The sequence below is a fragment of the Salvelinus namaycush genome, chromosome 21 (assembly GCF_016432855.1).
Source record: "Salvelinus namaycush isolate Seneca chromosome 21, SaNama_1.0, whole genome shotgun sequence".
Classification (NCBI taxonomy): domain Eukaryota; kingdom Metazoa; phylum Chordata; class Actinopteri; order Salmoniformes; family Salmonidae; genus Salvelinus; species Salvelinus namaycush.
In genome coordinates, this window is record NC_052327.1 from 10,287,852 (window position 1) to 10,301,700 (window position 13,849).

Consider the following 13,849-nt stretch of genomic DNA (forward strand, 5'->3'; position numbering starts at 1 on the left):
GCTACATAAGCATGATTGAATATAACACCATAAAGGTTATGAAATTAGTAACATTACCTCGCGTGTCCGTGGATATAAGGAATATACACAAATATATTGAGCTACAGTAGAAACGACATAATGTAAAAAGACACTTACTTTGATAGAACCGCACACATTTCCAAAGTTATTGTCAGTAATGAAAACAACAATGACTGCGATGCGGGCACCAGACGAAAAATGTGAACACGTGTGTGCAGATGCTGTTCTGATGGGACATGCGCAAATGTCTGCAGACTTGAACTGCACAAACAATTTGGAAGTGCTTGGGGAATTTTGTCCGGGTCAGAAATTCCAAAACTATAAATTGTCCACAAAAGTAAAATGACTACTTTTATGTGAATTAGTGAGGAGGCGGAACACACCTCAATTCAAACTGTTCTTAGAAAATAAAAACTTGTTAGAAAATCATTTGAAATTGACAAGTTGAAAACAGCCTATAAATAAAAACAGGCAGCGTGCCTTGGTTTGAGGGCAGCGTGGATTAAATGTCATGTTGCGCAACAATCACATTTTGGAATGGAGAGAACATTCTAACATCACGTGCATAAAAAAATTCACGCTGGGGGGCGACCGTTAGAGATATTTGGAACTCACGTATGAAAAGGATAGAGTTACATTAGAAGTGCCCATCCAAGAAGGCTCAAGGTCATTGGCCATAGATAAAATGACATCAAACACATTATATCTACAGTAGCTTTGATTGGACTGATCATGTCAACGTCATACTTTCAAATTCTTAGCTAGCAGTCATCATCATGAATCAAGTCGACAATCTACTGGCAAATCCTTTTTAATCCTTGTTATCTGAAGAGAAATAATGAAGAGAAAGTATAGATAAAACGTATCGGTGCTCATCGACCATTGGACATAAACATTACACAACAAGTTGGAAATTGCAAAATCAACAATTAATGGTTTGGAAGGAATCAGTGGCTACCTGTGAGTTCAATACAACTGGGAACTCGGGAAAAAACGATTTACGACTGAGAAAACAGGTTTTGAACTTTCATCCAACTCGGAATTGTAAATCGGGAACTCGGGCCTCTTTCTAGAGCTACGACCTGAAGATCACTGACGTCATCATGATTCAACCAGTTGTTCCCAGTTGTCTTGAAAGAGCCATAAATCCGTGGCTTTGATGACAAAGTTTGAAGATAGCCGTGCTATCTTCCTGTTCAAGTGAGCACAGCACAACAAGGTGAGTCCAAAAATGTATTGTATGCTGCTGCATAAATTATGTAACATACTAGGGAGATATGTATACTGTAGCTAAGAAAGTAATACTAAGGGTATGCTGTGTAATAAGCTGTTAGTAGCCCATGTGCCTCACCCTAATAATTTGGTATATTTTCACCTCTTAATTTCACCTACTGTTCTGATTTGGTGGTGCACATGTAGCCTATAACCTGTTTTTGAGAAATGTAATCATCTAATATTGTAAGAGCTTTTATTGTCTGCTTATATGCCCCCTTTATTCATCCTACGGTTCTGACTTGGTGTACAGGGAGAACAGTGTAAGAATGGCCCATGTTCTGAATTCTGTCACTGTACATTTCAAAGTGCTGAAGAAAGAGTTATATTGACTACGTCCGTCCTATTTCGCTCATTATGTCTTAATTGAAATTACGGATAGCCTCTTATCCGCTTGTCATCCCCTTATGTCATAGTTTGTACATTTCAATTTTCAGTAGAAACCACATTTGTTTAAGCAAGCAAGCCAGCCATATCAGCTATGCTTTTTTATAAGGCAGAAAATTAGGCTGAATGAACTGTTTCGCTACCAGACAAGGCTCCACTGATAGCCAGGTGTAGCAGTGTTAAGGTGATGTGACTGCTGTTGGGACTGTGCTGTTGGGACAGCTTTATGTAGGCCCTAACAGTTTGTGCAATTCATGTATTGTTTAGTGTTGTGTTGTGTAGTGGCTTTGCTGGCATGCATCCCACAATTTTTTTGTTTGCCCCACCACAATTTACATGCTAAAATCACCACTGGGGTCAAGACAGCTTCACGTTGGGCGTTCATACAACACATTTTATATTTTTTAAACTAGGCGTACATATACAGTAGTTGGATGGGTAATGGTGTCAAACTGTAATGCTGAAGCACCATGACGTTTCTGCCGAGCGAAGCGGTCAAAAATCCAACTTGCAGGGCAATACTGTCTCCTGTGACACTGCTCTCCAGCTGAAGTGCTGAAAGGTGCAGAAAGTGAAATCACGTCAGCAGCTGTAAATGATCATGCTGGGACCTGCTACTGTACAGTGCAGTAGCAGCACCGATAAGGAGCTTATATATTTATAGCCAAGAGATTATCTGATCGTTATGAGATTGTCCATTCTTATTTATGCACAGGAACACATCACGTTTCACTCACAGACTTAGGCTGTAAAAAGGTGTTGGAAACAAATGGTTGTAAGTTTGTGGCGAGGGAGCAGAGAAAGAGGTGCATTGTGTTTGTAGAGCCATGACTGATTACTATGTGAGGGAGACAATCTGACTGATTGTCACTGGACACAGTGACAGGATGCGGGGCTGGCCCTAGCCTTTTGGGGCACTAAGCGAGATTTGGTTGCCCCCCACAGGCAAAACATTTTAGTGGTCCCCCTCTTGACGGCGGAGAGAGAGAAAAAAGTTTGAAAGTTAATTTCCTGCAATTCTACAGATTTTGCTATGGGGCGGAGAGAAACATTTGCAGTTTAAAAGCTAATTTGCTGTAATTCTACCATTTTGACATGATTTATGCCATGTTAATAGGATATTTGAGTGAGAGTGACTAACAAAACGAATGGGGGCCCCTGGAGGCCCTGTGCCTAGTCGATAATTTGGCCATGATTACTACTAATCATGTCACTAATCTACTAAGGTTTAGATAGCTGGCTAGACTAATTCACCAATATTTATTTTTTTAGCTGACATAGGCTAATTGAGTGACTGTCAATGACTGACATAACAAGAGAAAAACTGATGATGCAAAACCACATTTCTTTATTGCACTTTGTGTATTCTACTATACTAACTCTCAACAGTAAGTTGAGACCCCAATTGATAAATAAATTGGTCGGGGAGACCTAAGCAGGATGCTATCTGAATGCCAGGCAGATGAATAATGTGTGTAGATATATATTTTGGCTAACACTGCTTTTCAGTGGAGGGAAAACAATATAGTTGGTCTATGCGGTGAAAGACCCATTTGTTTGAACATCAGCTAAAACAGACATGCCAGCATTAGCTCTGTGGTAATCAAGGATGGATTAAACAGTATCAAACTGTTGTATTTTTCAGCACACTCAGTGCCTGCTGCATACCAAGTCTATCAACTACTTAAGCCACAGCATGTTTTAGATATTGTATTTAAACTATAATATAGAATATCAGGCTAATAGAGACAGCACTACATATACCCCTTACTAGATTAAGATAGCATTTTGCTTTTGTCACAGGCAGGCTAAGATCTGAACCCTGGTCCACAGGAGAAGCCAACGTTTTACCATTAGGAGAAGAGGAAATTCACACTTAAGCTGAGGGTAACACTAATTTTGAAGTTGCAGTCATGCCACATGTTCCCAGTGAGACCGTAAGCCCGACCCACGTGGGAGACCAGGGTTCAGATCTTGCCTGTGACAAAGGCAGATTGCTATCTTGAGCTAGTAAGGGATATACTGTATATGTAGTGTTGTCTCATGGCGCCGATAGAGAGGGCAGCTGTGCTTCTAGCCCCTAGGCACCTTTGCAGTATTTCGTTTTTTGGTGTTATTTCTTACATTATTAGGCCAGACATTTTTTTTATTTTAAATTTTTACCCCCTTTTCTCCCCAATTTTTGTGGTATCCAATTGCTAGTAATTACTATCTTGTCTCATCGCTACAACTCCCGTACGGGCTCGGGAGAGACGAAGGTCGAAAGCCATGCTTCCTCCGAAACACAACCCAACCAAGCCGCACTTCTTAACACAGTGCGCCTCCAGCCCGGAAGCCAGCCGCACCAATGTGTCGGAGGAAACACCGTGCACCTGGCTCCCTTGGTTAGCGCGCACTGCGCCCGGCCCGCCACAGGAGTCGCTGGTGCGCGATGAGACAAGGATATCCCTACCGGCCAAACCCTCCCTAACCCGGACGACGCTAGGCCAATTGTGCGTCGCCCCACGGACGTCCCGGTCGCGGCCGGCTGCGACAGAGCCTGGGCGCGAACCCAGAGTCTCTGGTGGCGCAGCTAGCGCTGCGATGCAGTGCCCTAGACCACTGCGCCACCCGGGAGGCCCCTGGCCAGACATTTTTTTGTGTTATTATATGCAGCTGGAAAGAACTTTTCGATATCAGAGAGCAGTTACTTACCAGCATTACCAGCATTACGACCAGGAATGCGACTTTCCAGAATCGGATCCTTTGTCCGTTCCAGAGGCTGATACAATAAATCGGCGGCGAAGAAGAAGAGGTACTCGGAGTGGACTTCTATTCCGATTCAGGAGGCACGCACACCACCCACAGCTTCCAAGTATATTACTCGCTAATGTTCAGTCTCTGGATAATAAAGTTTACTTTATTATCAAAGATTGTGAGGATTTCCTTCCAGAGAAACATCAGGGATTGAAACATACTCTGTTTCACAGAAACATGGCTCTCTCTGGATATACTGTCTGAGTCTGTACAGCCAGTTGGGTCATTGCGCAGACAGGAATAAATATCTCTCCGGGAAAAAGAAGGGTGGGGGTGTATGTTTCATGATTAACTACTCATGGTGTAATTGTGATAACATACAGGAACCCAATTCCTTTAGATCACACAACCTAGAATACCTCACAATCAAATGCCGACCGTATTACCTCCCGAGAGAATTCCCTTCGGTTATAGTCACAGCCGTGTATATTCCCCCTCAAGCCGATACCACGACAGCCCTCAAAGAACTTCACTGGACTTTATGCGAACTGGAAACCATATATCCCGAGGCCGCATTTGTTGTAGCTGGGGATTTTAACAAAGCAAATCTGAGGAAAATGCTACCTAAGTTCTATCAACACATTGACTGTAGTACTGTAGTACTTGTGCTACTAAAACACTCGACCACTGCTACTCCAACTTCCGGGAATGCCTACAAGGCCCTCCCGCGTTCTCTGGCAAATCCATTTTGCTCCTTCCTTCCTATAGGCAGAAACTCAAACAGGAAGTACCTGTGCTAACCAATTGGAATCCACCAGCTGGCTAGAGTGTTTACGAACATATTCAATCTCTCCCGATCACAGTCTGCTGTCCCCACATGCTTCAAGATGGCCAGCATTGCTCCTGTACCCAAGAAAGCAAAGGTACTGAAATAAATGACTATCGCCCCGTAGCACTCACTTCTGTCATCATGAAATGCTTTAAGAGACTAGTCAAGGATCATATCACCTCTACCTTACCTGACACTCTAGACCCACTTCAATTTGCTTACCGCCCCAACTGATCCACAGACGATGCAATCGCCATCACACTGCATACTGCCCTATCCCATCTGGACAAGGGGAATACCTACAGTATGTAAGAATGCTGTTCATTGACTATAGCTCAGCATTCAACACCATAGTACCCTCCACGCTCATCATTAAGCTCGAGGCCCTGGGTCTGAACCCCGTCCTGTGCAACTGGGTCTATCCTGGACTTCCTGATGGGCCGCCCCCGGGTGGTGAAGGTAGGAAACAACACCTCCACTTCACTGATCCTCAACACTGGGGCCCCACAAGGGTGTGTGCTGAGCCCCCTCCTGTACTCACTGTTCACATATGACTGCATGACCCCGCACGCCTCCAACTCAATCATCAAGTTTGCAGACGACACAACAGTAGTAGGCTTGATTACCAACAATGACGAGACAGCCGACAGGGAGGAGGTGAGGGCTCTGGGAGTGTGGTGTCAGGAAAACAACCTCACACTTAACGTCAACAAAACAAAGGAGCTGATCGTGGACTTCAGGAAACAGCAGAAGGAGCACCCCCCTATCCACATCGACGAGACCACAGTGGAGAAGGTGGAAAGCTTCAAGTTCCTCGGAGTACAAATGACTGACAAACTGAAATGGTCCACCCACAGTGACAGTGTGGTGAAGAAGGCGCAACAGCGCCTCTTCAACCTCAGGAGGCTGAAGAAATTTGGCTTGGCACCTAAAACCCATATAAACTTTTACAGATGCACAATTGAGAGCATCCTGTCAGGATGTATCACCGCCTGGTATGGCAACTGCACCACCCACAGCCGCAGGGCTCTCCAGGGGATGGTGCAGTCTGCCCAACGCATCACCGGGGGCAAACTGCCCTCCAGGACACCTACAGCACCAGATGTCACAGGAAAGCCAGGACAACAACCACCCAAGCCACTGCCTGTTCACCCCACTATCATCCAGAAGGCGAGGTCAGTACAGGTGCATCAAAGCTGGGACCGAGAGAATGAAAAACAGCATCTATCTCAAGGCCATCAGACTGTTAAATAGCCATCACTAGCACATTAGAGACTGCTGCCTATACTCAGCCTTGTCTCAGGGTAGTAGTTTGGTGGTTGAAGAAATCCCTCTAGTGGTGTGGGGGCTGTGCTTTGGCAAAGAGGGGGCGGTTATATTCTGCCTGTTTGGCCCTGTCCGGGGGCCATAGTGTCTCCCGACCGTAGTACTGAGAGTGCAACCTCTCTCTCTCTCTCTCTCTCTCTCTCTCTCTCTCTCTGGGGACCTGAGCCCTAGGACCATGCCTCAGGACTACCTGGCCTGATGACTCCTTGCTGTCCCCAGTCCACCTGGTCATGCTGCTGCTCCAGTTTCAACTGTTCTGCCTGCGGCTATGGAACCCTGACCTGTTCACTGGACGTGCTACCTTGTCCCGGACCTGATGTTTTGAACTCTCTCTACCGCACCTGCTGTCTCTAACTCTGAGTGACATTTATTCCTGAGGTGCTGTGCTGTTGCACCCTCTACAACCACTGTGATTATTATTATCTGACCCTGCTGGTCATCTATGAACGTTTGAACATCTTGGCCATGTTCTGTTATAATCTCCACCCATCACAGCAGGAAGAGGACTGGCCACCCCTCAGAGCCTGGTTCCTCTCTAGGTTTCTTCTTAGGTTCTGGCCTTTCTAAGGAGTTTTTCCTAGCCACCGTGCTTCTACATCTGCATTGCTTGCTGTTTGGGGTTTTAGGCTGGGTTTCTGTACAGCACTTTGTGACATCGGCTGATGTAAAAAGGGCTTTATAAATACATTTGATTGATTGATTGATTGACATACATAGACTTGAAATCACTGGCCACTTTAATAATGTTTACATATTTTGCATTACTCATCTCATATGTATATACTGTATTGTATTATATTCTATTCTACTGTATCTTAGTCTATGGCACTCTGACAATGCTCGTCCATATATTTACATATTTACATATTCTTCAATTCCATTCCTTTACTTAGATTTGTGCGTATTGTTGTGAAATTGTTAGATATTACTTGTTAAATATTACTGCACTGTTGGAGCTAGAAACACAAGCATTTCTCTACATCCGCAATAACATCTGCTAAACATGTGTATGTGACCAAAAACAGTTTATTTGATTTATATTCACCTCCTTTGACCTCCTCCCCCATGAGAGACCACCCCACGTTGGACGTCATTGTCACATGCGGGATCTGAACCCTGTTTTCCCATGGGAGAACCCAACTCCTTAGCATTGAACAAAGAGGAAAATCAGTGTCGCCATTACACCTTTAACCAGATTAGTACGGTAGGTCAATACAGTTCAAACAGGTCTATTGTGGTAGTTGACGCATGGACTCGTCAACCTTATGAGCCCTTATCATCAAAAGCAGCCATTTCCTTTGAGTCATGTAGAAGGAGGAAGAAAGTCTCTTTCCTTCCATAACCCCAGAACAGACCTCTCACTGCCCACGCTCCATTTCCATCCTACCTTATCTCCCCATTGGTTCCTTTATTAATGGATGACTTCCTGCTCTTCCTCTACCTGTGAACCCTTTGACATTTCAAAAATGGCACATGTTCCTAGTGATCCGCACCTTCACCCTTTGTAAAGGTCTTGCTGTTTTTTGGTCATTGGTTTGGATTTGTTTTGACAGCTCTGAGATGGTTTGAGCAGATCTGAACCGCAGACCAGGGTTTTATTTATGAGGCACCAAATCGAAGAAAATGGCCTGAAACAAGAAGGGACTACCTGGACCTGTCCAATAAGAAACACACATCTTAAAACGTTTTTCTATTGCTTACAAACCAGGGTAGTCTCCAGTGCAGATAGAGGGGTAAGTAACTATCCTTATAGGGACCATCTGACCTCCTCAGACTCAAATCCCTGTCTCTTTTGTCTAGGTCTAGAAATCCTTTAGTTTCACATAGAATACCAGACCTAAAGTACTGTAGGTGCGTCATGCTTGTGTATGGGCCTCATCACTAAATTATTATCATGATTGTATGTGTTTGGGAGGTGACAGTAATCATTAAGCATCATTAGAACAATGAATAGCTGTACTAGATGGCAGTGAATGGGAATGTACTAGATGGCAGTGAATGGGAATGTATCAGGTCTTCGTCTATGCACTAGTGGTTTGAAATGGTCACATTCACACTGTGAACCACATACACACCAGACCTGCAGTTCAAATATAACAGACCATTTAGTCAGTCAGTCAGTGCAGCAACGACCTGAGGTTAACTTTACTGTTTAGCTCCTGAATGTCATGGCTGCGGTTTGTACTTCGAGATAGGTTACGTACATTTCCTGGTTGATGTCATGCCATTGTTGTGGATATTTTCAGGGGGACAATAGGCTTTTTCCCCCCAGCCACGTTTCCTCTTCCTCCACCAGCTGCTCTATACAATACTTCACCCTCCTACTCACTGCTAAAGGCCTTTGCAGACTGTACGTCGGATTCAGTCCTTTGCGATTATCACGTCGCACTGTGCGGTGTTACCAAATTAAAATCTTAATATCAACCTAGCCAGATTATACGATTTGCTTCAATTCTGTCATCACATTCTGCGACTGGCTTGCGAGGCCACGTTATCCGATATAGGCTACGTCAGCTGCAGCGGTGCGTTTGATCTGTGCATGTGCCAGCAACAGCAGCGCAAGCCTCTCTCAATGCTTATGCGCGAGTGAAAGTATCCATCTTAGATGGTTGTTTTCACATACAAACTTTTTATGTCCAAACTTCCCAAAATAACATGGTCTCTGTTGTAGAACGTTTGTTTTGTCTGGCGATTGTAAAGTTGTGTAAGCAAGATTATTAGGGAGATCGTTCAAATCAAACTATTATATTAATCTGACTATTCACAATAACCGTATTATTGTGTGCATACTAAGTGCTGGCCATGTTCCTATTGGTCAGTCGCCGGGATCGGCTTGCAACACCAGCCGCACTTCACGAAAAAGGAAAACAAATAACTGAACTTTGTCCGAGCCTACGACCGCACGTAGTGGTACTTAATCGGCAGACCTAGACCCTGTCACACTGAACAAGCCAAGACGTCCAACAATCGTTCACAACCTAAGAGTATGCCCATGTCATGGACATTTATTTGGGACGCTAAAATTGTGGCATAAAATCGTACAGTCTGCAAAGGCCTTAAGAGGCTCAGACACAATCTCCACAGCCTAATGGATGTGACTGGGCAAAGGTAAGGATACAATCTGAGTTTGGTCTTTCGACTGCATTTGTATTACACTATCAGCATTTTAGGCCTATGGTTAGCTCATATGCAGTATTCCAATTTCCTCAAGAGATTAGGGTTAGTAATGTATAATTAGGTTAACATAATTGGCTGTGATTTGATGCAACATTAGTGCTTTACTCGTGTGTATTATTTTTGTCATGGTCTTTTTAAGATTGTTGAGATTTTGACTGTGAGCTCTCTTTGTATCATTATCAGCCTGTGTCCCTTTCCTGTGATACCATATCCCAGACATCCACCCAGCCCCAAGGTCTGCTAGAACGCTACAGCAAGGTCACAGTGTGCTGAGTGAGGACGGTCTGTTCTCCACTGTGTTTATCACAGCAACCCAGTCAGCATCTCTCGCTCTCTCTCTCTCCAGAGGCCAGGCCCCCCATTTCACTGAGACAGATCTCTCTGTGTGTCTGAGTGATGTGGGTGAGGCCAGGGCACTGGTTAGCATTATAGACGGCTGTACGGCTAACACCTGTTCTCCGCCTCCTACTCCACACCACGCCACACTGCTTCCCCATCTCCAATTTCCTTTCTTCCCCCCCTCTCTCTTCCCTCTTTCTCACCCCGTCTATCTCCTCTCTCTGTGTCTATTTCTGTCTCTCCTCTCTGCACCCCTCCCTATTCTACTCTTTTTTTGTTGTGGGATGCTGCTGCTCGTAGGGGCTTAGTGTATCTCTAGCAGTAGTGGATGAATTTCTACATATCTGCTCTAGTGCTGCCTATGGTATGCGTGTGTGGTATGCGAATATGATTGTCGTATTTATTTGTCATAGTACACAGCAGATGGACATAATGCTAATTTCCCAGTGGAAAGCCTCTGTCCTGTTGGTATTTCATCAAGGGGATTGAGCCTGCTGCTGGCTGCAAGCTCAAACTGGCAGTATACTGTTCAGCTTGACAACTCCACTGCTGAACTAAATAATGCCAAATCGACTGCAAAAGAGGGAGATGCTTTCTTACCAACCTATTCACTCTAATATGACAATCATGATATGAAAAAAGCAATTCGCAAATTCATTGCATACTCCAAAATGAAGACACCTGTCTGAAACATACAAAAAGTGATACTTCACCTAAAAGCCCCCAGCCTCTTGTAACCACAAGGGCAGCTGTCAGCCTGGCATCAATGACAGCCCTGCCACTTTATCTAGTTGCCCTCCACCTGTCAAAGCTGAACCACAGAGACGGACACACCAACAATGTTTCCCCACCCAGCAACTTCCAAAGCAGCATCTGGCTTCACAATCTAGGAGCGGTTCCCTCCCTAACTCCTACCAAAACAGCATCTTGGCTGAAGCCGTGACGGAAGAGCATCACTTCCCTAACCACCCATTTTGAACTTTATCACCACCACCTCCCCAAAGCAGCATCCTCCTGACCCAGCCAGCATCTCTCTCCTCAGTCTGCTGCTTACCTTTGTGAGAGCCATGCAGTGGAGGCGTGTGGGTGTTCCACCAACGTTCTCTTATCGCACAGGAACTCCTTTAAATCTGACAGACACAACGAGAGAGAGAGAGAGAGAGAGAGAGAGAGAGAGAGAGGAGAGAAAGAGGGAGTGAAGTTGCACTCTCACTCACTATGTGGAAGGAGCCAATAGCTGCTGCTGTTGTGATGATGATGCTGTCGGTCTGTGAGTGCTGCAGTGAGGCAGGAGGCGCACGTGGTCACTACAACAGGAAGAGCTCCTCCTCTCCTCCCCTCCCTCATCCCTCCATTGTAATCTCCTCTCTCACAGCCTCACTGAAGCTCAGTGATTTACTGGCTTAGGGAAAGAAGCAATACCAGTGAGATGGAGGAGAGGGCAGGGGAGAAGAGAGGAAGAGGATCGATGTCAACGTGGGAGAGGATGAGAGACAGGGACCTCTAGAGTAGGAGAGGATTGGAGAGTAGAGAAGAGAATGTTGTTCAGTGAAATGGTAACTATTTGTGAGTAACTTGCAAGTGAAGTTCAGGTCCGGTGGTGGTGGGCTCCTGTTCAGGTTTCCACTGGCATAAAGCACATTAATTCCCCCAGTGCTCGTGTTCCTGAAACAAGAGATGGATGTCTACTGGCAACAGACAAACAACCCACTCTCTCTCACACAAACTACAAATGTTTTCACTCACCTTGAGCATCACTTTTCAACTCCTTAAATAATCTTTGTTCATCTTGAAATAGTCTGTAAAGAGATTAATAACGATAATAGTATTCAGATTGAACGCTGCGCAGATAATGTTGTAAGATGTCAATGTGTTCTACCTGGCATGCATTAAGTTGTTTTTAATCCATTTGTCAGAAAGTACAATATCTCAGTATGTTGTAGTAGGAGTTGCTCGTAAGATATTTGCGTGAACTTGAATTTATTTAGAGAACTTGTGTTCTTCAAGCATTAGCTGATGTTATGCTCCCACCGTGTGGTTGTTTTAGGAACAACAGCAATGACCTTTCTCTTTTGCAAATAAGTCCTGTTACATACAATACATCCATCCATGAACAACCTCAGCCTGTCTTTCCTTACTAGGGATGTATTCATAGCATACTGAGTGTACAAAACATAAAAGGGGAACTTCAAAATGTTTCAACATATTCCTCATCTCTAGCACCACCCCAACATCAACATATGTGAAAATGGTGCATTTTTATTTTTTGTAGTAAAAAAAAATAGAAGAAGATAAGTGTTTCCAATGACAACATTGGTATGCATTGTGTGATTTTGACCAATTGTGAGTAGGCATTGCCTACTAATTCTCTCCAAATTGGTTGATGATGTCATTGGAAAAACTGAGAGCTCTTTCTCTATCTTTTTACATCAAAACGCACAAATTCACATATATGTTGATGTGGTGGTGCTGAAGATTATGAATATGAACTTGACATTTTTTTAAAATGTTCCTTTAAGAACACCTGCTCTTTTCATAACATAGACTGCCAGGTGAATCCAGGTGAAAGCCATGATCCCTTATTGCTGCCACTTGTTATGTAAATCCACTTCAATCAGTGCAGATGAAGGGGAGGAGAGAGGTTAAAGAAGGATTTAAGCCTTGAGACAATGATTAAATGGGCAAGACAAAATATTTAAGTGCTTTTGAAACGGGGTATGGTAGTAAAGTAGGTGCCAGGAGCACCGGTTTGTGTCAAGAACTGCAACTCTGCTGGGTTTTTCACGCTCAACAGTTTCCTGTGGGTATCAAGAATGGTCCACCTACCAAAGGATATCTAACGAACTTAACACAACTGTGGGAAGCATTGGAGTCAACATGGGCCTGTATATCCCTGTGGAAGTCTTTTGACACCTTGTAGCGTCCATTGGGGGGGTTAATGTTTTGTGCACTGTGTACATAGTATGTATTCAGCTGATCAGCCCCCCATTCGGTTGATTAAACACCAGAATAACAAATTCTAAATGAACGAATGACAACAAACCAAAATCTACATCTATCAGTGAGCTGTCACAATACTGCGCAGTCTTTCATGTATTTACTTTGTAAAGCACATCATCAACCACAGTCTGTAGCTCTTCTTAAACGCATAACGAAGCTGTTGAGGGCAATGGTGTAAGAAAATTCAATAGTGCAAGTCCTTTTCTGTATGATTCCTTACTTGCTGAAGGAGTGTGACAAATTTCGAAGTGTTTTTGACACCCTGGGTTGACTCCTCCTGCTTCGCATCGTTATGTTTCTCCAATAGTCAAATTTCGAAGTTAAAGCAGAAATGTTTCCACTTTGAATGAAAAGAAGGCGGTTGAGCACTGAGCCAACTTTGACTGTCCTTCTGGGCTAAGTGTGTCTTCGCACTAATCCCGCCTAATCGACTGACCGCCTAATCGACTGACCCTGCGGCCCCGGAGCTGGAGAGAAAGTGAATGTCACTTGCAACCTAACATTCCAGCTGCCAAAAACAAAACAGAGCAGACGAAGCCAACAAGCATCATTCTCGGTTCTCGGATCGGAATCAAATCGACCGCAAAAGAGCAAAGATGCGAGAAAAAGACTGCTCATGACCAATCCAGAAACAAGATTCATATTGGAATCTCATATTTTGAAAGGTGAAAGAGTAACTGCGAAATTGCCACTGTTCTCATGGACTGGTAACTTTACGGAAGTGCTGGTTTGTGTTTTTAGCCTGCTAGCTACGTCAGCTTC